This window comes from Puma concolor, chromosome D3, assembly GCF_028749965.1.
Source record: "Puma concolor isolate L17-30 chromosome D3, mPumCon1.1.hap2, whole genome shotgun sequence".
NCBI lineage: Eukaryota > Metazoa > Chordata > Mammalia > Carnivora > Felidae > Puma > Puma concolor.
In genome coordinates, this window is record NC_141678.1 from 51,895,012 (window position 1) to 51,920,197 (window position 25,186).

The following is a 25,186-nucleotide window of genomic DNA, read 5'->3' on the forward strand; positions in this document are numbered from 1 at the left end:
TGTAAGAACTTATTAAATTTTATTTATTTTTTCAGTCATCTATGGACCCTTGGGTTCCTTCCATCTTTTGGGTATTGTGAATAATACTGCTATGAACATGAGTGTAGAAATATTGTTCAATCTCTGCTCTCAATTCATGCCATCTTATTTTGTTTATTGTCATCTTTGATAATCTTAGTTCATATTTCTCATTACTCTTCTGATCACCAAAGATCTTTACTATGACTCAGCTTCATCGTAACTATCAGCTCTGTGAAGACTATTTTAACTAACCACAATAGAATCTTAGACTGGCACAAAGCACACATAGTAATTGATACCCATATCATTAACCAGACCCATTATATCAAATTCTGCAGGCAAACTCAATAGATAGCAACATACAGCTCTATCATCAATGTAAATATACTAAACACTCCTTAGAAATCACATTCAATAGTGTTACCCCAGTCATGCATTAATTAACCTGTGATTTGGTAGTTTCATGTTCCATGGGTTAAACTTTTACCAATGGAAGTTAGAGACCAGAAGGATCCAACAAGTAATGTGCCCACCCTTACTCTTTCTGATCAAATGTTCTCTTTCACAGTGATTCCGTATAGTCTCTATATGCATGTTTCAAATGTCCAATTAATAACCAATTATTTCTTGAGAAGTTTCAGGCAACTCTAATATATTCAACCCTGTATTTGTTTTTCTCCTTCCCAGATTCACTTCCCATTTTCCATCACTCTCACCAGCATCGGGGCTCTTACTACCCTTAAACCAGTAGGCAATAATCTTCAAAATCCTATACAGAATATCTACTTCAAGTCTACACCAAGAACCAAATACAAGAGCCCTAAATTCCTGAAAAACAGAGCCATAAATAATGTTTTACTTAATGGGTTTATTATGCATTTTATGTTGTTAACAAAACAAGAACATTTTTTAAATACATGTTTCCCCACATGTCTCCTGTGGTTTCCACCCCTTTGTGATTCAGTCTATACTCTACAGAGTATATTCTGTGTTCCTCTGCTTCTTTTTTCTTTTTTTAAGGATTCAAAAACTTGAGAATGACTTACAGTTTTTAGTCTATCTAGGCACTGAATCACTTTCTGGAATGGATTATGTAGCCTTGCAGTTTGCAACTCTCAAGATACCCATCCACCTATGTTAGTTTCTCCTTCAAACAGCTCACTTGTAGAATGCACTGGTGTGTACCAACCCTTTCAGAAGTTTTAGGATGATGTAGATTTTACACTGCTATCCAGTTTGGCACCATTACTTCATGTAAATAATCTCTGATACCTGATTTTTCAAGTCTCTACCTTTTTGGATTTTGTCAGAAACACAAATTTCTTGATATTATTTTGCAGAAGATCAGCTCTCCAAAAACCTTCTTATTCTAAACTATCTTCCTGAACTGGGCCTCCTGAACATGCCCTGCTAACCAACAGGTTACCTACCTACCTTCAGTGCAGTGACTGCACTGAACTTGCAGAGATTTCTAAATTCCTCTATTCCTTTCTTCCTCTCAAACTGTCTTTAGTAAGTCCAAATAGGAGAGTATTAGTTGATTTCCACAATGATTTTAAATATGTTTCTTCTGTTACAAAAACATACTTGGGCACAGTTTTGGTTCACATGTGTTTTCTCCCCTACACCCATGTATATGTGTATAGTTATAACTGATGTGGTCACTGTGAAAGATCTCTCAGTTTGGTTTGTACTGTTAGCTAGTTTCCTTCTCTACACATCTAGTCCATTATTGTGGCTCCTGGACAGAAAGGGGATTGACAAGTATATTATCTCACAAAGGAGATGGATATGACATAGGGAATATTCAGACATGAAGAGAAAGGTGAAATCTCAGGCAGGCATGGAGTCAGAGAATGAGACTACTGGGATAAGAGTTTACCTCACTAAGGATTCCTAAGGCAGGAACATTGCCCCTTTTCCACTGCCTCTTTTTCCTTCAGTGTCAAGAGATCATGTAAGGCTCTCATGCAAGCCATCTTAGAGAAGAGGGAGAGGAAATGATCTTAATCTAAAATTATCTTTTATAATTTATGAGATCAACAATTATTTGAGAATACTATTTTTGTTTCATTTTATTTATTGCTCAGAAGTTTGACAGGTAGAAGGAAGAGATAAAATGAGTTTAAGGAAATAAAACAATGTTATTTCCTACACATGCATCAGTGGTTGTATGTACATTATAATGTAATTCAGCTATATGTGAGTTATACCAAAGCCAGTTACATATGTACGCTTAGGCTCAGCTACATATGCATTTTGGACCTATGAGAAATAAACGGTAAATTCCAGTGTTGATGACACTTAACACATCCTACAGTTCCAAATGTCATAACATTCACTAAACATTTTATTTATTTATTTTTAAATGTTTATTTATTTATTTTGAGAGAGAGCACAAGCAGGGGAGGGGCAAGGAGAGAGGAAGAGAATCTCAAGCCAGCATGACAGTCAGCGCAAAGCCTGACACAGGGCTTGATCTCACGAATCCCTAGATCATGACCTGAACCGAAATCAAGAGTGCAACACAACTTGGGGCGCCTGGGTGGTGCAGTCGGTTAAGCGTCCGACTTCAGCCAGGTCACGATCTCGCGGTCCGTGAGTTCGAGCCCCGCGTCAGGCTCTGGGCTGATGGCTCGGAGCCTGGAGCCTGTTTCCGAATCTGTGTCTCCCTCTCTCTCTGCCCCTCTCCTGTTCATGCTCTGTCTCTCTCTGTCCCAAAAATAAATAAAAAACGTTGAAAAAAAATATTTAAAAAAAAAAAAAAAAAAAGAGTGCAACACAACCAAGTGAGCCACCCAGGCGCCCCACCCCTGAAACATTTTAAATGCATTCTTACTTATTTAAGTCACTTATGTTTACTTTTTAATGCAATTCTATTCTTCATGTAGAAAATCTAAAATACATTTGAAAGCAACAAGAACAAAGTAAAAAGTCATATTTAAGAAGCCAGTACTACTCATTTGTGGGGAATAAGCTTAGGAATGCCCCAGGCTTACACCAATGGTTAACAAGGCATGAAGAAGTACAAAGCCATAGGATGCTAACACCCGAGTTTGGGTAAACAATATTAGGCAAATAAGGATAGAGAAGGGGGGCTTAGGCCCCTAGAATAAAGGGGGGCTGGGGCCCCCAGTATAAAGCAGGGAGGTACAAAGGCACCCAGCATAGGGAGGGGCAAATGCCCCAATATATAACACAGGTATATGAAATAAACAAGATTAGGTATTCAGGGCGAATGTGCCCCCCCAAGTTAGTACTATAGCCGAAAGCTTATTTCATAGGAAGGAAGGACCAGATTAGGTAAACAGGTAAATTGGGCTATAGACTGCTGCTCTGCCCTGCAGGGCGAAGTTGCCCAGAGTGGAGATGATTCACAAAAGAAAAGGTGCCTTGTTAACCTTGATATTATTTGCCCTGTCTTATCCCCTAGGCTAGCTAAGATAAACAGACATGGCGCCTCCTGTCTGCCATCAACAACCATCTGCGCATCTGCTCAGTGCCCAGATTTTGTTTTATATTGACCCAAACCCCAAACACCATATATATTCAACACCCCTTTTTCCATTATGCCCATGAGTTAAAGTTCACCGATTCATTATCTCTGTGCATGCCCATCACGTTTGTAAGCCTTCTGATCTTAATAAATATGGGCAAGGACCCTTATTCTCAGCTGTTGTCTTTTCCCAGACATTAGCCATCTCTCACTTTTCATCCTGCGTTCCACGCTTTTCGCTGACCAAAAGAGAACTGTAGACTTAGAGTCTACGACACTGTTCTTTTCCCCTCTCTCTCTTCCTCTCCACACAGCCACAACTACTAGTGTTGCTCTTATAATAGAATAAAGCAATCAAAATTGTTTATGATAATTCTCTCAGGAAACTTCCTTTGGAAGCTCCATCACACCAAATCCTTCTAACTTAACCTTACAATTTTTAAGAGAAAATATCAATAGTTAAGCCAAATATTTGATGAGAAGAAGTGAAGTCTTGGGCTAACAAAAGAAATGATTCAGTAGGGAGAAAATAGTTGGGAGTATGTAAACAAGGCATTATTACTGGAACAAAATGAACTTGTCATTATAAACATTAAAAATAAAAACTTTATTTCTTAAATTGTACAATCCAACATCTTTAAGTGAAAAAACCTGGTAATATTGTTAATAATTTCATTTCCACTAACTCCTTTTCTGACAAAGCACTGCAAAGCCCCAAACATGGACTATTCTGTGATGATAGACTACTAAATACATAAATAGCAGAGGGTTTTATTTCCTTTTTCTTTTTTATTTTTATTGAGGCCATACAGAATTTTTTTTATGTAATAAGCCATCCAACCTCGAGGTTTAACATTTCTAAGTTAATCATGTGTTCTGAACAAAATGTTAGATATTTTTAGTATCCAACAAAATTAAATTAAGCTTCATTGGGGCGCCTGGGTGGCGCAGTCGGTTAAGCGTCCGACTTCAGCCAGGTCATGATCTCGCGGTCCGGGAGTTCGAGCCCCGCATCAGGCTCTGGGCTGATGGCTCGGAGCCTGGAGCCTGTTTCCGATTCTGTGTCTCCCTCTCTCTCTGCCCCTCCCCCGTTCATGCTCTGTCTCTCTCTGTCCCAAAAATAAATAAATGTTGAAAAAAAAAAATTTTAAAAGAAAAAAAAAATAAAATAAAAAAATAAATTAAGCTTCATTAAGCCAGATAAATAGAAAATAAGCAGTAGTCAATCCCTAATATGTACTAGGCACTGTGCTTTTTAAATACAACATAATTAATTCTTTTAAGGAATCTCTAAGGTGAGGACCATTATCACTATTTTATAGTTAAGAAAACTAAAGTTCAAACATGTTAAGAATTAGTCCACAGGTTCATGATGCTGGGAATAGTACAATAAAAAGGAAGATGTAATTTTCAAAGAGACAAGGCCAAAGATTTTCTATTTGATTAAAAACACCAATTCTTAGATCAAAAAAACCCAGGAAACCCAAAGCTGGGAAATAAAATAAAATAAACTTTAAAGGAGTAATGGTGAAACTGTATGCAAATTAATTGATTGATTGATTGATTGATTAATAAACATAAGGCAAGACAGATCTTGAAAGCAACCTAGAAGAAATCTCAGATTATGGGACATGAAAACAGTAATAGACTGATACCTGACACTCAACCAAAACAATTAGAGTGGGAAAACGATACAATAGTATATTTACTGTGTAGAGAGAAAAGAACATTTATTCTATACCCAAAATTGAATTTATTTTTCAAGTTATAGAATAAAAGAAAGACATGTTTAGATAAACTTTGAAAAGTTCAATCAACAAATCTTACCTAAAGGAAATGATAAAGGTTGCTTAGACAACGGTCCCTACTAGTGATGTGAAATATAAGAAATGGTGAGCAACACTATTGGTAAATATTTCTAGGAAATAGTGCATATATCAAAACAATGATTGGCTGTATACAAAAATAATATAAAAATGCCTACATATAGGAAGAAACAAGACAGACATTAGTTACTCAAAATAGCATATAATGTAGACAGTACGTAATGAGCTTCAAAATTACATAAAGTTATTGATTGGTAACACATAAATTAGCTTTTCCTAAAATTGTTTCATAAACAGACAAAAGTAATTATACAGTATAAAACTTGCAGGAAAATCTATTTGAAAACATGAGGGAAAATAAAATAAAATAAATCCTTTCAAAAGAAGTTAAAAAAAAAAACAGTGGGAAACAGAAACCCAATTTAAATATAAATAAAAAAGAAGGACACCCGGGTGGCTCAGTCAGTTAAGTGTCCAACTCCTTTTTTTTTTAATTTTTTAATGTTTATTCATTTTTGAGAGAAACAGAGCATGAGTGGAGGAGGGGCAGAGAGAGAGGGAGACAGAACCTGAAGCAGGCTCTAGGCTCTGAGCTGTCAACACAGAGCCCGATGTGGGGATTGAACTCATGAACCTTGAGATCATGACCTGAGTCAAAGTTGGACGCTTAACTGACTGAGCCGCCCAGGCACCTCTTAAGTGTCCAACTCTTGATTATGGCTCAGGTCATGGTCTCATGGTTTGTGGGTTCAAGCTCTGCATCTGGCTCTGCACTGACAGTTAGGATTCTCTGCCTCCTCTCTCTCTGACCTTTCCCTGCTTGCATGCTCTCTCAAAAAAAGTAAATAAGTAAAACAAAACAAAACAAAAAACAAAAAAAAAAACCAAAAAACATATATATATACATATATATATATATATATACATATATATATATATGTATATATATATATATACACACACACACATAGAGAGAGAGAGAGAGAAGGAAAAAGAGAGAGAGAAAGCACATGGTAAAAGAATAGGAAGGCATATGTCAATATAATGAAAAAATATAAATAGATTAAATTAATAAATCTACCTTAGAAAAAAACAAAGTTTAAATATGTTATTTACAAGGAAAATTTCTAAAACATAAGAATGCAGGAAGCCAGAGAGTTAAAGAATGAAAAAAAAAAAAATAACCTGGTGAAAGATATTAAATGGTCAAAAAAAGACTTTAGGATAAAATGCAAGTCAAGAGAGTCTCCAGAAAATGATATAATGTTCAACTCAGTAACAAGATATAATAATTCCAAATTTGTTATGCCAAATAACTTAGCTTCATAATAGATAAAATAGGTAGGACTTCACGAATCCAATTTTAGTAGGAATTAACTAATCTAAGAACATGCTAGAATGTTTAAGCACTATTCTCAGAAATTAATGGGTCCAATAAATAAAAATAACATCACATAGAAGATATAAATTGAACAGTTTGCATGCTTAATTTATCAGGAATATTTTGGACAGTACTGGAATATAACATTTAAGAAGTAAAGAACACATTTTTCAAGCACAAATCGAACATTTATGAAAAGTCTCTTCACAGTAGACAATATAATTTAATATAATTTCTCTAATTATATTCCCCTTAGGATCACATCTCTGATCATAATGCAATTAAGTTAGAAATCAATAGTAACACCACCAACAAAAACTAGAAAACTCTCTGTGACTGGTGATTAGAAAAAAGATGTCTAAAATCACTGAACAAAGAAGTAATCACTGTAAAAAGTACAAAGTTTAACTAGACTAGATTATTCTAATGGAAATACTATATGAAAAAACAAATATGTTACTGTTGGAGTAGAAAGTATATAAACTTAAATTCAATATTAGAAAGGCAAACAAATGAAGATTGTTAAACTAGATGATCTTTTTTTTGTATATTTGACACAAAATGTTATATTAATTTCAAGTGTATACCTTGTCTCAATTTCATTCCTCACTTAAAAAAAAAGTTCACAGCTGCTGAGTTTTATCTAACTTTTAAACAATTTTGCTATTTAGTTATTTAATTAAACAAGGATGTAGGGAAATATTAAATTCATAAATGTACTTTAGGAAACTAGTTAAGTTTTACTACTGAAGTCTGTTAGTATTAAAAAAATAAAGTTTTGTCTATTATCCTACTTATAAATACAGGTATAAATACTCACTACTAATCACAAACAAAAAATAACAAAGTTAAAATCTAGTGGGATGCCTGGGTGGCTCAGTTGGTTAAGCAGCCAACTCTTGATTTCAGATTCCAGGGTCATGGGATTGAGCACTGTATCAGGCTCTGCCATATTAATGGAACCTGCTTGGGTTCTCTCTCGCTCTCTGTCTGCCCCTCCCCAGTTCCTAGCAAAATACCAAAAGGACAATACTCAATAACAAGTAGATTTTATTTGTAAAATTCATAGGGATTTTAATATAATAGAAAAGTAATTCAAGTAGCTTAAAAACACAGGAAAATAAATTGAAATTCAGTTGCAAGATGTTAATGTAGGTTGTGAAATGAGTCAAGGAAGTTAATCGCAGGGAAATAAGAGGAATGGGGAGCCATACAAAAAAAGGAACAGAATATATATACATAAACATGAAGAAATGATGGGGCGCCTGGGTGGCGCAGTCGGTTAAGCGTCCGACTTCAGCCAGGTCACGATCTCGCGGTCCGTGAGTTCGAGCCCCGCGTCGGGCTCTGGGCTGATGGCTCAGAGCCTGGAGCCTGTTTCCGATTCTGTGTCTCCCTCTCTCTCTGCCCCTCCCCCGTTCATGCTCTGTCTCTCTCTGTCCCAAAAATAAATAAACGTTGAAAAAAAAAAAATTTAAGAAATGCTTATTTATATTCTAACAAGAAATTGTACATATTCATAAAACAATATATGTGTGTATATTTAAAGAATCTGAATAATTAAATAAAATGCAAATAGTTGCAGGAAATAAAATTTTATTATTTGTAAATATCCTTTTTTTAATGTTTTGACTTTTTAAAAGTTTATTATTTTGAGAGAGAGAGCATGAACATGTGGGGGATGGGCCGAAAGAAAGGGAGAGAGAAAATCCCAAACATACTCTGTGCTGTCAGCACAGAGTCCAACACAGGGCTCAAACTAATAAACCTTGAGATCATGAACTTAGCCAAAATCAAGAACCAGATGCTTAACTGACTAAGCCACCCTGGCACCAATAAACATTAATTCTGTATTAAACTTATGATCAAATTATAGTCCAAAGTTAACACTGTATTTCTTGATCCAGAAATTCCCATGAAAATGATTTCACTCTATTAACTACAACTATTCAAATTATGGTCAAGATTATGTATTGAGAAAGCAAAGGCCATTATCATATATATGAAAAATTAGGCTTTTAATGTATATTCTAATTTTCAACATATATTGAACTCCTACTTAATGTCTAGAAAGAACAAAAATAAACACTAAATAAAGTAAAATATTCATAGAAAGTTTACTAAGTTTAGGATAGGGACTATAGGATCAAATCTTTCTCTGTTATGCAAAATCTTTTTCACATTAAAATTCTCTTTGCCTTTCAGAATCTTCATATATGTAGATGTACATGTATGAAGAAGGGATATTTGTAAAGTCACATGTTTGTGCTGGGAACAAAACAAGACAATATATATGGAAATATGTGATATAGAGTAAAAAGCTAGAGTTGAAATCAGCAACTGACCCTTAAAAATACCAGAAATTTGAGATAGGAGGCTTCTAAGGTGAACTTTTTCTATTTATTTTAAAGAGAGAGCACATGCAAGCTGGGGTGGGTGGAGAGGGTCAGAGGAAGAGAGAGAGAGAATCTTAAGCAGACGCCACACACAGCACGGAGCCCAATGTGGTCGTGGGGCTCAATCCCACGACCCTGTGATCATGACCTGAGCCAAAATCAAGAGTCCAATGCTCAATAAACAGAGCCACCCAGGCACCCCTCAAGGTGAACTTTTATCTTTCTCAATTTTATACTGAGTTTTATATAGGAGTCACTGAATCTATAATATATTTACCATACTATCAATTAAAACAATATTTGATGCAATAAATAATAAAACAACTGACTTTTATTAAGTAGTAAACTTTATCCCCAAATAATCAGAGCAGAGACATAATTTGCCTACATATATAAAATTAGGAATGATGTCAAGCAACCCAAGGTCTTCAGAAAGATGTATTCCATAATAATGGCAAATCTACATATTGTGGATATGATATATATATATATACACACACACACACACACACACGTACATATATATACATATATAATAAATATATTATACATAATAAATCCACATAATCTATATAATCTATATATAATCTATCATATATAATCATTATATATATTATCAACCTATAGGAGGTTGACTGAAAGCACAATCACTCTGTTCAATGTAAAATGCATTGTGCCAATATCAGAGCAATTTTATAAGACCAAAGGAGTCAGGGACAAAAAAGTAAAAATCAGAAGGAAGTGGGCAGGCAATTTATAGATATTAGAATAGACAACTGATGCCTCTCTTGCCCTGTCATATTGAGATGTGTCAGTACTCTTTTCCAACCATCAATCATTGCTACTCAATTTAATTATCCCATAATATCTCCCAATACCTTTTATCTGAGTTAACATTCACCAATGACCTTCTAAATGGTAACATGCTTTTTAACTCTACAATCATATATGTATGCTTCAGAGCACATCTATCCCCACTCAAAGTTAGTTTCTTTATTTATAAAATAGAGAAAATAATACACATATCTCCTGTGAGCATTAAATGAGACAGTATTGTAAATAGGCCATTGTTACCCCACAAATGTTAGTAATATATTAATTCCATATACTTCTAACTTTATTTTTGGTAGTGGATACATAGATTTTATTCACATGAGTATATACTTCAAGACATGTGACAATTGCACATATTACTAAAAGTGGGTGAATTAATTTAATGTCTTGGTTAGTAGCAGTCAAATTCACCAGTGCTTGATTACAATAATGAAAATTATAAATATTATTTTGGGGACTTGTCTAGTAGAATAACAATTATCTTACTACAGATGTTGTTGCTAAGATTTAATAACTTCTTGACTTTTAGGCAAGGCAACGTGCTCACTTAATTATATTTTCCTCTATTAATATGCATTTGATTTAATACATAGGATTGTCTTAACCACACTGATGTTAAAAAATAAACATAACAGTTTCCCATATTATATTTCAAGATATGCACTATACTTTATACATGTGATAACATACCCTCTGCCGTTAGCAAATTTTGGCTCATGGTGAATGGGAAGATTTTACTTTAGACACCTTGGAGAAGGAAGAAAACTCGGAGAAAGAAGAAAACTAGGAAAAGTCTTTACATATTTAGGTGTCATATAGGAACACTCTATGTCATTCTTATTCAGTAGTCATTCTCCAGATATGTGGCAGTAATATAGGTTAAGATGTAAAGGAATACACATATGTTAGCCTTTCACATGAGGTTTATTTTTGATGCCAATTATCAGAGTAGATTTTTCAGTCTAGGGTAAGATACAAACTCATTTCACATGGGCCACAAACAGTCATTGGGGTTAATGATTTTTTGTTGTTACTATGTGGACTCAAATCTGATCTGGTCACCTAGAAGTAACTGCATGTGTCATAATAAATTATTCAATAGGTTTCTCCAGTTTATATTTTAAGCATTTTACTTACAAGAAAGTATATCATCAAACTCTTGAAATTTTATGACACCATTTAAAATTTTTTTCTTTAAGATATAATTGTTACCTTTAATTTGTTACTATTACATAGTACTACTAATACATAGTATTTCTCAGAATTTAAATGTGTAAATATATATATATATATATATATATACACATATATATGTGTGTGTGTATATGTATGTGTATACATATATACACACATATACATATATACATATATACAGATACATACACACACACACACACACACACACACACACACACACACACATATACACACACACACATACAGACATATAATTTTCATGAATTTTCCCAAGAGGTTTTTGCAGATTCTCACTCATTTTCATGGCATTATAGAATTATAATCACTATCATCACAGCATACAGATGAAGCTATCACCTTCTTAAATAATACATAGAATGCTGATTGCATGTAGCTGACTTTTCTACTAGTGATTAGCTCTGGTTTGCTGGTTTACTGTATTTTTGACCGTTGGGTGAAACCACTTCTTTCATTAGTTAAGTATTGTAGGTGTAAATTGTGTTTATTCCCACAATGCTATTTGTAATTAAATATAACTAAGCTTTACCCTATTTCTTTCAAGTTAAAAACACAATTTATAAATGTAGATATCTTCTGAAGACGACAGAAAGGCTGTTTGGAACCTAGATTTAACTTGTTTATGAAAGAAGTGCAATTCGGACAGATATTATTTCAGAATTGGAAATCTCCAGCACCCTCTATTTTGTAATGTTTAGAAGAGAATAGACTGAGTGTGTACCTTATAAATTATTACCAACAAATGTGGTAAAAGTCTCCCAGTACATATACCATTCTTTCAAATACTGACCCAGAAGTGGTACTTAGATGCTTTCCCTTCCTCCTCCTCCTCTTTCTTCTCTTGTTCCTTCTCTTCTTCTGCCTTCTTTTCCTCCTATGCACAAATGTGAGTTAAGTGCAATCTCTCCCACTGAAATTATTTGGAAAAAAACAACTCAGGAGAGAATATCTAACAATTTCTGGGATTTTGAGTTTGCAAATTGTGTGTGTGTGTGTGTGTGCGTGTGTGTGTGTGTCCTCTGTACGTGTATATCAGTGTGTGTTTCTAGGTGTTATGGAGAGAGAAGTTGTGATAGAAACTTTTCTTTCCATCCATAGACCAACTTTTCTAAAGTAAATGTGTGCTATATTGCTAAATTTAATATAGTTCACATTTCCTTCAAAATCATTAAGCTTTGGAACCTCTTATAAGGGAATTACAGATAACTATAGTATGAGCAATTCTCTACAAATGAGATTTTTCTTCTATTTAAAAATTTTAGGGCCATTATATCTTTATGGCAATACTAAGAAGAAATAAGGTTAAACAGAAAAATTTTTATCTTTTTGGTATAATCCCAAGTGCAAGTCTAACTTTTACAAAGATTGTTAGAGCTACCTATCCCTCTCTCCCTTTTCCCCCCAAAAAGCCTCAACAATTCTAATAAAAATCAGTAAATAATTTCTAATTTGGCTTGATTATCTCATGTAGGATAGAGACAAATTAACAAACCAAGAACCATTGTCACAGAAGTAACAACAACAAAAAGTAAATACAGATATCATGCCTGCATATGCATAAGTCGATGTACAGTGAAACATAAAATTGTGAGTTAGTGGTTCTGTGTGTCTCCGTTTTGTTAATAGTACATTTATTTCTATTTCTGATCTTAACAATTATGTATCTGAAAGTTAAGGTAGAGGCTCATTACTGAAATTATAGTTAGCTCACTTTTGTGTTTTCTGTTTTATTTAAAAAATGACAATTCTTTTTTATGTGTACAATGCCATCATGTATATACTATGTGATATAAATTATTTCAAGTCCTTTAAAGATTCTTGGTATTTAAAACGAACTTTGCCTTCATAGAAAAACAACAACAAAGATATTCTGTCTCACGCATGTGGAAGAAAAAATGGATGAGCTCAGAGAAAAATTATAGCATTATATTGGGCACCTCAGGGCTAAAGTTGACTGAAACAGAAAAGATTATCTCTGGTTTGATGAAACTAATAAATCATTAATTAGGTTGAAGGGAAGCAGTAGCAATCAGCATAGCTGTCTGACAGCTGGGATTCTGTCAGAAGATTGTCAGGTACTCTATCACTTCAGAGTGACATGGAATTGGGAACTGAATGACAGCAGTTGACAGAAATATAATTTTTTCAAGAAACATATATTTAAAGCTCTAATTAAGCATAATGACAAGGAAAAACAAGGATACCCTGCTGAGAAACAGAGGATGTATGTTCTCATTCAACTTTATCTTCTCCGGGATAGTTAAGTAAATTAGTAGTCCTCTTTGAATTAGATGAATTAGATGTTTATTCATGTTTTGGGAAAGCCTTAAATTGACAGAATTCTCAGCTGAAAGTATGAAAACAAACAAAAAAATAAATAAAACTGCCAATAACTGTTTTCCAATTAAATCGTATAGCATGACTGTTAAATTTGTGAAATCTTTAAACTGTAAGAAAGAAAGTAATATTTACTGGAATCAAGCATATGCACTGTAAGAATCTTAGGCTGTCCAGGGTATTGTATGCGATATAAAATTGTTGTGAAGGTGACAATGATACCGACGACGACGACGACTACTAGGATTATCATTCTATCCTTATCACAATAAATCGAGACTGGTATCATCATCATTTTGTAGAAATGGAAATTGAAGTTAGTGACAATGCATGCTCACTCATTTCAGTAGTCATATATTTGTTGTGCCTGTTACTTCTCTAGAAGTAATGCTCTTACTTGTTAAATGAAATAAGCACTAGTAGGTTCCCAGGGAATATTTAAAATATTTCTTTCTTATTCCTGGAATAAAAAGATTTTCTAAAGTTTCATGTGCATTTCTGGTGTTATTTTTAGTAATATAGAAGTGTTCATGGTTGTGAGTTTCTCTTGAACATAATGAATTAACTCGCATTATCAAGTCAAATAAGAACTTAGAAAAATAAAATAACAGTAACAAGAAAAGTAACAGAAAAAGAATAATGAGGATAACAGCAAAGTTGATATAGTTTGTCAAATTCACCTAAGCTGATATTTAAAGGAAAGGAAAACAAACAAAAGTTTATGAAAATAAGAGATAACACAAGCATACAAAATAGGAAATATGAAATGTGAAACAACAAAATTGAGAGAAATTTTTACAATTTTGAGGGTCATCGGCCAAATTATAAGAAAGTATATTTGACTACTTAAATATGTGAATAATTTACTAAGGAATCATTCAGTACAATTTGTCAAAAGATATGGAAGCCTAACATGGAATACTAAAAAGTACATAATGCTAAATAACTCAGAAAATGAGATAAAGTGAAAAAAACAATATATGGGCCAGTTAGAAAAAAAAGCAAGAGGATTACTTAAACAAAACTTATCACTAATCATATTAATGTATGTGTTCAAAACTCCCATATAAAAGGCCAAAAGTATAAGACTGTATAAAACAAAATGTTCAGTTATAGCTATCAAAAAGAAATATGTTTTAAATGAAAGGACACAGAAGGGTTAGAAGCATAAGAATTAAAAATTCTTGGGGCGCCTGGCTGGCGCAGTCGGTTAAGCGTCCGACTTCAGCCAGGTCACGATCTCGCGGTCCGTGAGTTCGAGCCCCGCGTCAGGCTCTGGGCTGATGGCTCAGAGCCTGGAGCCTGTTTCCGATTCTGTGTCTCCCTCTCTCTCTGCCCCTCCCCCGTTCATGCTCTGTCTCTCTCTGTCCCAAAAATAAATAAAAAACGTTGAAAAAAAAATAAAAAAAAAATTCTATGTATAAACGTATCAATGTACAGATATATATGTGTGTACATATTTGGTAATTTTTGTAATACAGTTAAAATCAGTAGTATCCTGGATATGTTTAACAGATTGCTCTCTGGGAGAATGTAAAAACAATGACAACCCCAATTAAGGTAGACATTACAGTTCTTAATAAAATAATAGGAAATTAAACTGAATGATACACAAGAATGTTAATACACCATAACAAAGAATACTTATTAAAATCACACAGGTTGGCTTAACATTCAAAAACCAACTGATATAATTCACTTTCTATTCAAAACAAAAGAAAATATGTATCATCTAAATACATGGATAAGGCATTTGAAGAAATCTGTCACCTATGCATCATTTAAAAACAGAACAAAACAAACACAGAACATAAAATTTTTGCAGCAAACTGAAAATAAAAGGGAACTTCCTTGACCTGATAAAGGGCATATATGAAATATCTATAGACTTCTTTATATGCAATGCTGAAAGCAAGAACATATGTTATCCCTCAGAGCAGTAACAAGCCGAGAATGTCTGTTCTCCCTATCTTCCTTCCCTATTATACTGGAGGACATAGCCAGAAAAATAAAGCAAGAAAATAATTAAGGACTAAAATATTTGCAAGGAGAAAATAAAACTTTCATTATTCACAGATGACATAAAATATGCATAGAAATCCTCAGATACTAGAAATTGTAAATACATTCACCTAGTTCATATTATGTAAGATCAACACCCAAAATTGTTCAATTATATTTCTTTAAACTAACAACAAATAATTTAAAATAAATATTTAGAGTGCCATATACAATATCTTGACAAATATTAAATACTGGAGTTCAATTTAATAAAACGTTCAAGACTACTAAAAATGCTGTCACAAACAAACAAACTAAACAAACAAAAAGTAGAAACAGACCCATAAATACAGAGAACAAACTGGTCATTGCTGGAGGAGGGGAGAGGGGTAGGGAGATGAGGGGAAAAAGACAAAATGCCACTAAGAGCTATTGAAAGAAAGAAAGAAAGAAAGAAAGAAAGAAAGAAAGAAAGAAAGAGAGAGAGAGAGAGAGAGAGAAAGAAAGAAAGAAAGAAAGAAAGAAAGAAAGAAAGAAAGAAAGAAAGAAAGAAAAATGGACAAATATAACAATTTTATGGAATAGAAATTTCTGTACTAAGATGTTATTTCTACCAAAACTGTTCTGTGAATTTAACAAGATTCATTCAAATAACCTGGGGGTATTTTTGTAGAAATCAATATGGTGCCTTGTGCAAACCACTTCAACTTCCAAAACAAATTAAAAAAAAAAATAACGTTTATTTTTGAGAGAGAGAGAGAGACAGAGAGCAGGGTAGAGAAAGAGGGAGGCTCTGAGCTGTCAACACAGAGCCCAATGCAGGGCTCAAAGTGATCTACCGCAAGATCATGACCTGAGCCGAAGTCAGATGCTTAACTGACTGGGCCACTCAGGTGCCCCTTCCAAAACAATTTTTAGGACAAAGAATAATGTTGGAAGATTTCTACTACCTGATATGAAGACATATTGTAAAGTTACATTAATCAAGTGAATGTGGTAGCTGCATTAGGATAGGGATATAGATCAATAGAATAGAACAAAGAACAGAGAAAGAGTCACACAAGTTTTTAATTAATTTTGAAAAAACACTAACATCATGCAATGAGGGAAATTGTTTTTTTCAAGAAATAATGCTAGGTGAACTGAATATTCATATAAAAGTTAACATTAACTCATCTTACACCATATATAAAAATAACTCTAACTGAATAATAGACTTAAAAACAAATCATAAATAAAGGATAAATCCATAAGTACTTTAAAGGGAAACTTTAATTTTTTAATGGTTATTTATCTTGGAGAGAGAGAGAGAGAGAGAGAGAGAGAGAGAGAAGGGCAAAGAGAGAGGGAGACACAGAATCTGAAACAGGCTCCAGGCTCTGAGTTGTCAGCATGGAGCCCGACGCGGGACTCTGGCTCACAAACTGTGAGATCATGATGAACAAATGAACCATGTATCATGACCTGAGCCGAAGTTGGATGCTTAACTGAGACACTCAGGCACCCCTTAAAGGGAAACTTCTAGAGAGAAAAAGTCTTTGCAATTTTGGGGCAGGTGAAAATTTCTTAGGACAAAAAATAATGTATAAACGAAAAAAAAAAAAACATAAATTGGATTTCATTAAAACTAAAAGTGCTCTTCAAATGATACCATTTAGACAATGAAAAGGCAGGCAAGACAATGGAAGAAAAATATATATAAAAGTCCTCATATTAAATATATAAAGAAGTCTTATAACTCAATAGAAAGAAGACAATTCTTAAAAGTGAGCCAAATATTTGAAGAGAACTTCATGAAAGAAGATATGCATTTGACCAATGAGCACATAAAAAGATAATATCAACAGCAGAAAAATGCAAGTTGAAACTACAATGAAATAGCACTATACATCAACTAGATTGACTACAATTTGAAAAGCCTGACAATAACAAGTTTTAGCATGGTTGTAAAGCAACTGGAATCTTCACACATCGCTAGTAGGAATGCAAAATGTCACATCCAACTTAGAATACAATTTGGAGTTTCTTATAAAGTCACAAATGCACTTACTATACAACCCTAAATACCCTTTCCTTAGTATCTATGTAAGAAACATAAAAACATGTAACAACAGGGAGATGTGTATAAGAATGCCCATAGAAACTTCATTCTCAATAGCTAATAGTAAACAACCCAAGTGTCTGTCAACACATAAATGGGTAATTAAATTGTGAAATAGCCATATAATGCAATTCATTATGTCACTGAAATGACATAAACTATAGATAAATAAAACACAGATACAACTCAAAAACATAACTGAAAGGAATGAAATCATGCATAAACAGAATGCATACTGTATGTTTCCACTTGTTTTTGGAAATTCAAGAGCAAGCAAAAGTAATCCATGGTAACAGAAAGCACATCAGGGATTAGTCTAGGACCAGAATTGGGGGAATTTACTAGAGGACTATGGGGAAACATTTTTGGGATGATAGAATGATTCTAGTTCTTCACTGTGGTGATGGTTCCAAAGAATATACCTTTGCCAAAACTTACCAAGCTGTACAATTACAATAAATACATTCTACCACAGGCAATTATAACTCAAAAGATTATTTAAAGATGGATCATGTGTGAGAAGCAGTACACAATTTTAAGAGTGATATCTTGGGTAGGTAAAAGGTGTTGAGATCCAAGTGATGGGATTAACACTGAGATCTTAGGTACAGTTTTGGAGTAAGGAGACATTGAGAGATAATCTGTATTTAGTGCATAGTTTAGTAGTTTAGCTATCTTTTCTTTATTTTTGCCAGATGAATAAACAAAGGAGAGATTGGACTTTTTGAAGGAAGCACACTTTGCTTCAAGTAATGCAAGAGGTAAGGATTAGTTCTTTGGCAAGAGTTGAAACAGAGAAAAAAATGCAAGAATGAAATCCAAAGGTGGTTTGAAAAAAAAAACAAAAAAAAAAACAACAAAGCAAAGCAAAGCAAACCCAACCCAACCCAACCCACACAGGACCAGGGGACAGATTTAGAACAGATTTAGGAGGCACTGAACAGAGGAGAGGCACTGAAAAAGGAGGAGGAGGGGAAAATGAAATTTAAAGGATAGTTCCTTGAAAACCTGCCAGAAATGAAGTCAGCAAAAACATAGTTGGATACTTATTCCAATCTTCAGAAGAGTCTCAGAAGAGGAGATGTTGGCCCTTTTTAAAGTCCAGGGCCAGTCTTTACATTTATGTTCTGTATTTCTTCTAGGTTTTAGGCCCTAAGCCACCTGTGATTCCTTTACTATTCTCTTCCTTTTGAATCTTCCACTTTTCTCTCACCATTAATTCCTTCCCACCAAAGTACCAGTGTGCTGATGTGTTTTTCATCTTAATAACAACAACAAAAACCTTCCCTCCAGCTTGCCATTTTCCCCAACTACCAACCTATCTTTTCCTTCTTTTAAAGACAACCCCCACCCTCCTGCCCCAGAACATTCAACAGTCCCTTCCTATTCACACTATGGTCTTTAGATCAGCACCATCATTACCTGGAAGCTTATCCAAAGTGTAGAATCCCAAGCATTCTCCTATTTACCCCATTTTTTCTGATTTTTTTCCATGCTTTGGTAATGGAATTGATATCATTCCATAAATTTTCCCAATCTGAGCTATAGTTTAGAGCCATCTACCTGGATTCACTTCACTACACATTGAATTTATTGCAAAAAAATAAATTTCAAGATACCTAGGATCCAAAATTAAATCCAGAATCCTTATTTAAAAAGAAGCATAGTTTATCTATTATAAAAATGAATTGAAGATATATGCATGGGAGTAATTATAATTATGAACTATAAACTGTACAATATAACCCAGCTGAGCAAGTAAATAATGCATAAATGAGGTGACTGGACGGTGAAAATTTGTTAGGGTCAATAGGTGGTACACCTTATTGCAATCTAGTTGGTAAATTAGCAAAAGTAGTTAAAAATATAGAAGACGACATACAGTAGAATATTTGAATTTGAAACAGATGAAATGACAGGTCAATTACAACTCTATTTGTGATAAGCACAAGACTTTGGCTCCAACATTAAAGGCTAGATAACAAGTAGTCTATCCCCACTGTCCTTAAGGTTTTTCATTTCAGTTTTCTCCTATTTTCCTCTGATCCTCAGTATCTTCATGTTATGAGTGTAACAACTGTGCCTACATCTTAGCTTTGTTGTCATTATTAAATGAGATTAGAAATGTAGGGCACTTTGCACATTGTCAGGAACTTTGTTAGTCTTTGTAAATGTTAGCTATGGTTTTTTATCCTTTCACTCCTCTGTCCCCTCCCCCATCTAATTCTCCTACTTTTTAGTACCAATACTAGTATTCTTAGATACTGCTGTGACCATCCTTAACATTCTTTTCATCATAATTATGCTACTCTTCCATATTGCTTAAAATTTGGCAGGACTTCTACTAAATTTATAGAATATGCCAATGTCATTATACAGAACACATGTTTGCGAGCAAGTAAATGCATTCCTAATGCTTTAGTATGCTGTGATTGCTCATTTATTAGCATTGCCATATGTGCACTATGTTTATATAAGGAAGACTTGTTCTCACAACTGAAGGGAAAACATCACATTATAATTAAGAATGACAAGTGATATGGACTTGACTATACTATATTAATGATTTGTCACTCTTGTTAATATAGTAGTCACTAAATTATAAGAGTATTAAAAACATTATTAAAGAAATATTTGAAGTACATTGCAAATATTTGACATATCACATGTTTTTCCAATGCTAATTCTTCTAATCAAAGGTTACAATGTGATAGACATCTTCTGGGGTGACTTCTATTCACAAACTAGATGCTCAGTGACAAATGTTGGCAGAGCCAATATATTAGTCAACATATTAGCATAAAACATAATGCATACTAAAAAAAAAAAAAAACTGATGCAGCAGATTTAATGGGGTGGCAAAGATAATTTAACTTAGCAAATATCTGCAAAGGTGTGATCAGGGACAAGGAAAGTAACAAGGAGCAGAGAGATGCAATAGTGGGGCCTTTGAATGGCAAGGGAAAAGACAATAGTTACAAGAACCCAGTTGAAAGGTGGTGCTATGGAAAAGACTTCCAAACAGGAGAGGTAACTCTAGTGGAATGCAGTAACTGCCAGAATTGTATTGGGGTAGGTAAACAAAGGGGATTATAAAATTCATGACCTCTTTTCACTCTCCTCTGATTTCCTCCCTATCTCTTCCAATGACCAAATCCAAGAAGACAAAGTGTTATATAGTCCAAGAAGGGGAGCCTGTAGCTGTCACCTCCAGCATAATAGAGCAAGGTAGAGAAAACAAGAGGATGTTTCTGAGAGAGGCTAGCAAAAAAAAAAAAACATATATTAAGACAATAATAATCTTTCATCAATCAAAACTGACATGCACAGAATTTTCCAAAATAGGCCCATACTGATATTATCTTTTACCTATGGTATCAGGATGCATGCTATTTTTTATTTGATCAAACTTACATAACGCTATATGTAAATTATATCTCAATAAATAGGAAAGCATTCAAAACCAATTTATAAATGTCTCTGCAGGATAGTCAAACGAGGAAGAGTGGATATGAAGTAGAAGATGCAATATACAATACACCTAACTGTTATTTTTTTTCATCAGTGGCTAAAGGGCTGGCTAGATGCAAAGGAGAAGATTGTGGATTGGAAGAAGTATATCAGAGGAAGGCATATGATTCACATTTCAGTATAGACCCAACAGATGAAAATATTCAAATCTATAAAAAATGCTCATCTAAAGTATTTTACTGAAAAATATGTTCTTCATAATAAGTTAGGTAGAATGACCACTCTGTAGATGTCAGTTATCTATCTTCTCTCTACAACACAGTATGACAGTGTGTTGTTTACTGCGCTCATACACAAAGAAGGAATGGGGTAAGACTGAGGGTCATTCATAGTCTGGGAAGCACAGACATTCCCTAATCAAGACCTCCATTTTGAGCCCTCAATTCTCTTAAAACAGCAACCAACCCCATTTCTTGCTTTCTGGGGACAAATAACTTTAGTACCATCACATCATGTTTTGGCCAGCAATTCAGTCTTACAAAATAATGACTTAAAGGCCTCAACAAGTACAAAAAGATTGAGATCATATCATGTATATTTTCTGAGCACAATACTATGAAAGTTGAAATCAACCACGAGAAAAAAATTGGAAAGATCACAAATACATAGAAGTTAAAGAAAATCTTACTAAAAAATAAATGGGTCAATCAGGAAGTTAAAGAAGAAATTTAAAAAAATACATGGAAATAAATGAAAATGAAAACAAGAAGGTCTAAAACCTTTGGATGCAGCAAAAGTAGTCCTAAGAGGGAAGTATATAGCAGTACAAGTCTACCTCAAGAAGAAAAAACAATCTCAAACACACCACTTAAACTTACACTAAAAGGAGAAAGAAATAGAACAACAAATGAGGCCTAAAGTCAGCAAAAGAAGGGAAATAATTCAGATAAAAGCAGAAATAAATGATACAGAAACAAACCCCATCCAACTTATGAAAAAGAAGAGAGTGACACCTAGGTGGCTCTGTTGGTTAAGCATCCAACTCTTTTTTAAAATCTTTTTTTTTTAACGTTTATTTATTTTTGAGACAGAGAGAGACAGAGCATGAACAGGGGAGGGGCAGAGAGGGAGGGAGACACAGAATCTGAAACAGGCTCCAGGCGCTGAGCTGTCAGCACAGAGCCCGACGCGGGGCTCGAACTCACGGACCGCGAGATCATGACCTGAGCCAAAGTCGGCTGCTTAACCGACTGAGCCACCCAGGTGCCCCAAAGCATCCAACTCTTGACTCATGATATCACGTTTCATGAGTTTGAGTCCCACATCCACCTCTTCATTGACAGTGCAGAGTCTACTTTGAATTCTTTCTCTCCTCTCTCTCTGCCCCTCCCCCATTCTCTCACATATTCTCTCTCTCTCTTTTCCTCTCTTTAAATAAATAAATAAATATTTTAAAAATATTCTCTTTTAATAGTTTGTATTTCTGTGGTATTGGTTGTGATCTCTCCTCTCATTCATGAGTTTATTTATTTGTATCCTTTATGTCTCTTTTTAAGTTTTTTTTTTTTTTTTTTGAGGGAGAGAAAGAGCACGTGAGTGGTGGAGGGACAGAGAGAAAGGGGGAGAGAGAGAGAATCCCAATATATAGATAGCACAGAGCCTGACATGGGACTCAATCCCATGAACTATAATATCAAGACTTGCACTGGAATCAAGAATTGGATGCTTAGCCAACTGAGCCATCCAGGTGCCTTCAATTATAAGAGAGTATTATGAAAAATTATATGCCTACAAATTAGACAACCTGAAAGAAATGGGCAAATTCCTAGAAACATATAAACTACCAAAATTGAAACAGGAAGAGATACAAATCTTGAATAGGCCAATAACCAGCAAAAAAATTGAATCAGTAATCAAAAATGTCCCAACAAAAGTCCAGGGCCAGATGGTTCCACAGGGGAATTCTACCAAACATTTTAAAAGTTAAACCATATTCTTATCAAACTGTTCCAAAAAAAAAAAATAGAAATGGAAGAAAAACTACCAAACTCATTCTATGAGGCTAGCATTACCTTCATTCCAAAACCAGACATAGACTACACACACACACACACACACAGGAATTACAGGCCAACATCCCTGATAAAAATGGATGCAAAAATTGTCAACAAGATAATAACAAATGAGGTCCAACAGTACATTAAAAGAATCATTCAACATGATCAAGTGAGATTTATTCCTGGGTTGCAAGGGTGGTTCAGTATTCGCAAATCAATCAATGCGCTACACCACATTAATAAAAGAAAGGATAAGAACCATATGATCCTCTCAAAACATGCAGAAAAAGCACTTGACAAAGTACAGCATCATTTCTTCATAAAAACTCTCAACAAAGTAGGGATAGAGGGAACATACCTCAACATCATAAAATCCATATATGAAATACCCACAGCTAATATCATCCTCAATGGGCAAAAACTGAAAGATTTTCTGCTACAGTCAGCAACAAGACAGGGATGTGCAGTGTCATCATTGTTATTTAACGTAGTACTGGAAGTCCTAGCTTCAGCAGATAATAAAAAGAAATAAAGGCATCCAAATCATCAAGGAAGAAGTCAAACATTTACTATTCACAGACAACATGATACTCTACGTGGAAAACCCCAAAGACTCCACCAAAAAAATGTTAGAACTGATACATGAATTCAGTAAAGTTGCAGGATACAAAATCAATATACAGAAATCTGCTGCATTTCTATACACCAAAAAATGAAGCCGCAGAAAGAAAAATCAAGGTATTGATCTCATTTACAACTGCACCAAAAATCAGAAGATACCTAGAAATAAACCTAACCTAAGACATAAAATATTTGTAGCCTGAACTGTATATAACACTAATGAAATTGAAGATGACACAAAGACATGGAAAAACATTCCATCATCATAGATTGGAAGGAAAAATATTGTTAAAATGCTTATACTACCCAAACCAATATACATATTTAATGCAATCCCTATCAAAATACCACCAGCATTCTTCACAGAGCTAGAACACACAATCCTATTATTTGTATGGAACCACAAAAGATCCTGTTTAGTCAAAGCAATCTTGAAAAAGAAAACAAAGCTGGAGGCATAACGATTCCAGACTTCAAGCTGTACTACAGAACTATAGTCACCAAGACTACAGAAAAAATAGATACATAAATCAATGGAACAGAATAGAAAATGAATAGATGGACCCACAACTATATGATCAACTAACCTTTGACAAAGTAGGAAAGAATATTCAATGGAAAAAAAGAAGGTCTCTTCAACAAATGGTGCTGTGAAACCTAGACAGCTACATACAGAAGAATGAAACTGGACTACTTTCTTACACCAGACACAAAGATAAGTTCAAACTGGATAAAAGACCTAAATGTGAGACAGAAAAACATGGAAGTTTTACAGGAGAAAACAGGCAGCAACCTCTTTGTCCTAGGCTATAGCAACTTCTTACTTGACATGTCTCCAGAGGCAAGGGAAAAAAAGCAAAAATGAACTATTGGGACCTCATCAAGATAAAAAGCTTTTGCATGGTGAAGGAAACAATCAACAAAACTAAAAGGCAACTAAAGGAATGGGAGAAGATATTTGCAAATAACATATTAAATAAAGTGTTAGTATGCACAATCTATAAAGAACTTACCAGGGGTGCCTGGGTGGCTCAGTCAGCTGAGTGTCTGACTTCGGCTCAGGACATGATCTCACAGTTCGTGAGTTTGAGTCCCGCATCGGGCTCTGTGCTGACAGCTCAGAGCCTGGAGCCTGCTTTAGATTCTGTGTCCTCCTCTCTCTCTGCCCTTCCCCTGTTCACACTCTGACTTTCCCTCTCTCTCAAAAATAAATAAACATAAAAAAATAAAAAAAAAAAAGAAATTACCAAACTCAACACCCAAAAAACAAATAATCCAGTTAAGAAATGGGTAGAAGACATGAATAGACACTTTTCCAAAGAAGACATCCAGATGGCTAACAAACACATGAAAAGATGCTCAACAGTGCTCATCGTCAGGGAAATACAAATCAAAACTACAATGAGCTATCACCATACACCTGTCAGAA

At 34.4% G+C, this 25,186-nt stretch overlaps 1 long non-coding RNA gene across 3 annotated transcripts in view; it reads left to right on the top strand.

Annotated features, from left to right (window-relative positions):
• Positions 1 to 21,313, top strand: part of LOC147575566 (uncharacterized) — a 110,850-nt gene extending 89,537 nt beyond the window's left edge. For all 3 annotated transcript variants that reach the window (XR_015242731.1, XR_015242730.1, XR_015242729.1), the window contains 2 exons: positions 18,304 to 18,369; positions 21,174 to 21,313. This is a non-coding gene — a long non-coding RNA (uncharacterized LOC147575566). The remainder of the gene's footprint in view (positions 1 to 18,303; positions 18,370 to 21,173) is intronic.
• The last annotated feature ends 3,873 nt before the right edge of the window (positions 21,314 to 25,186 follow it).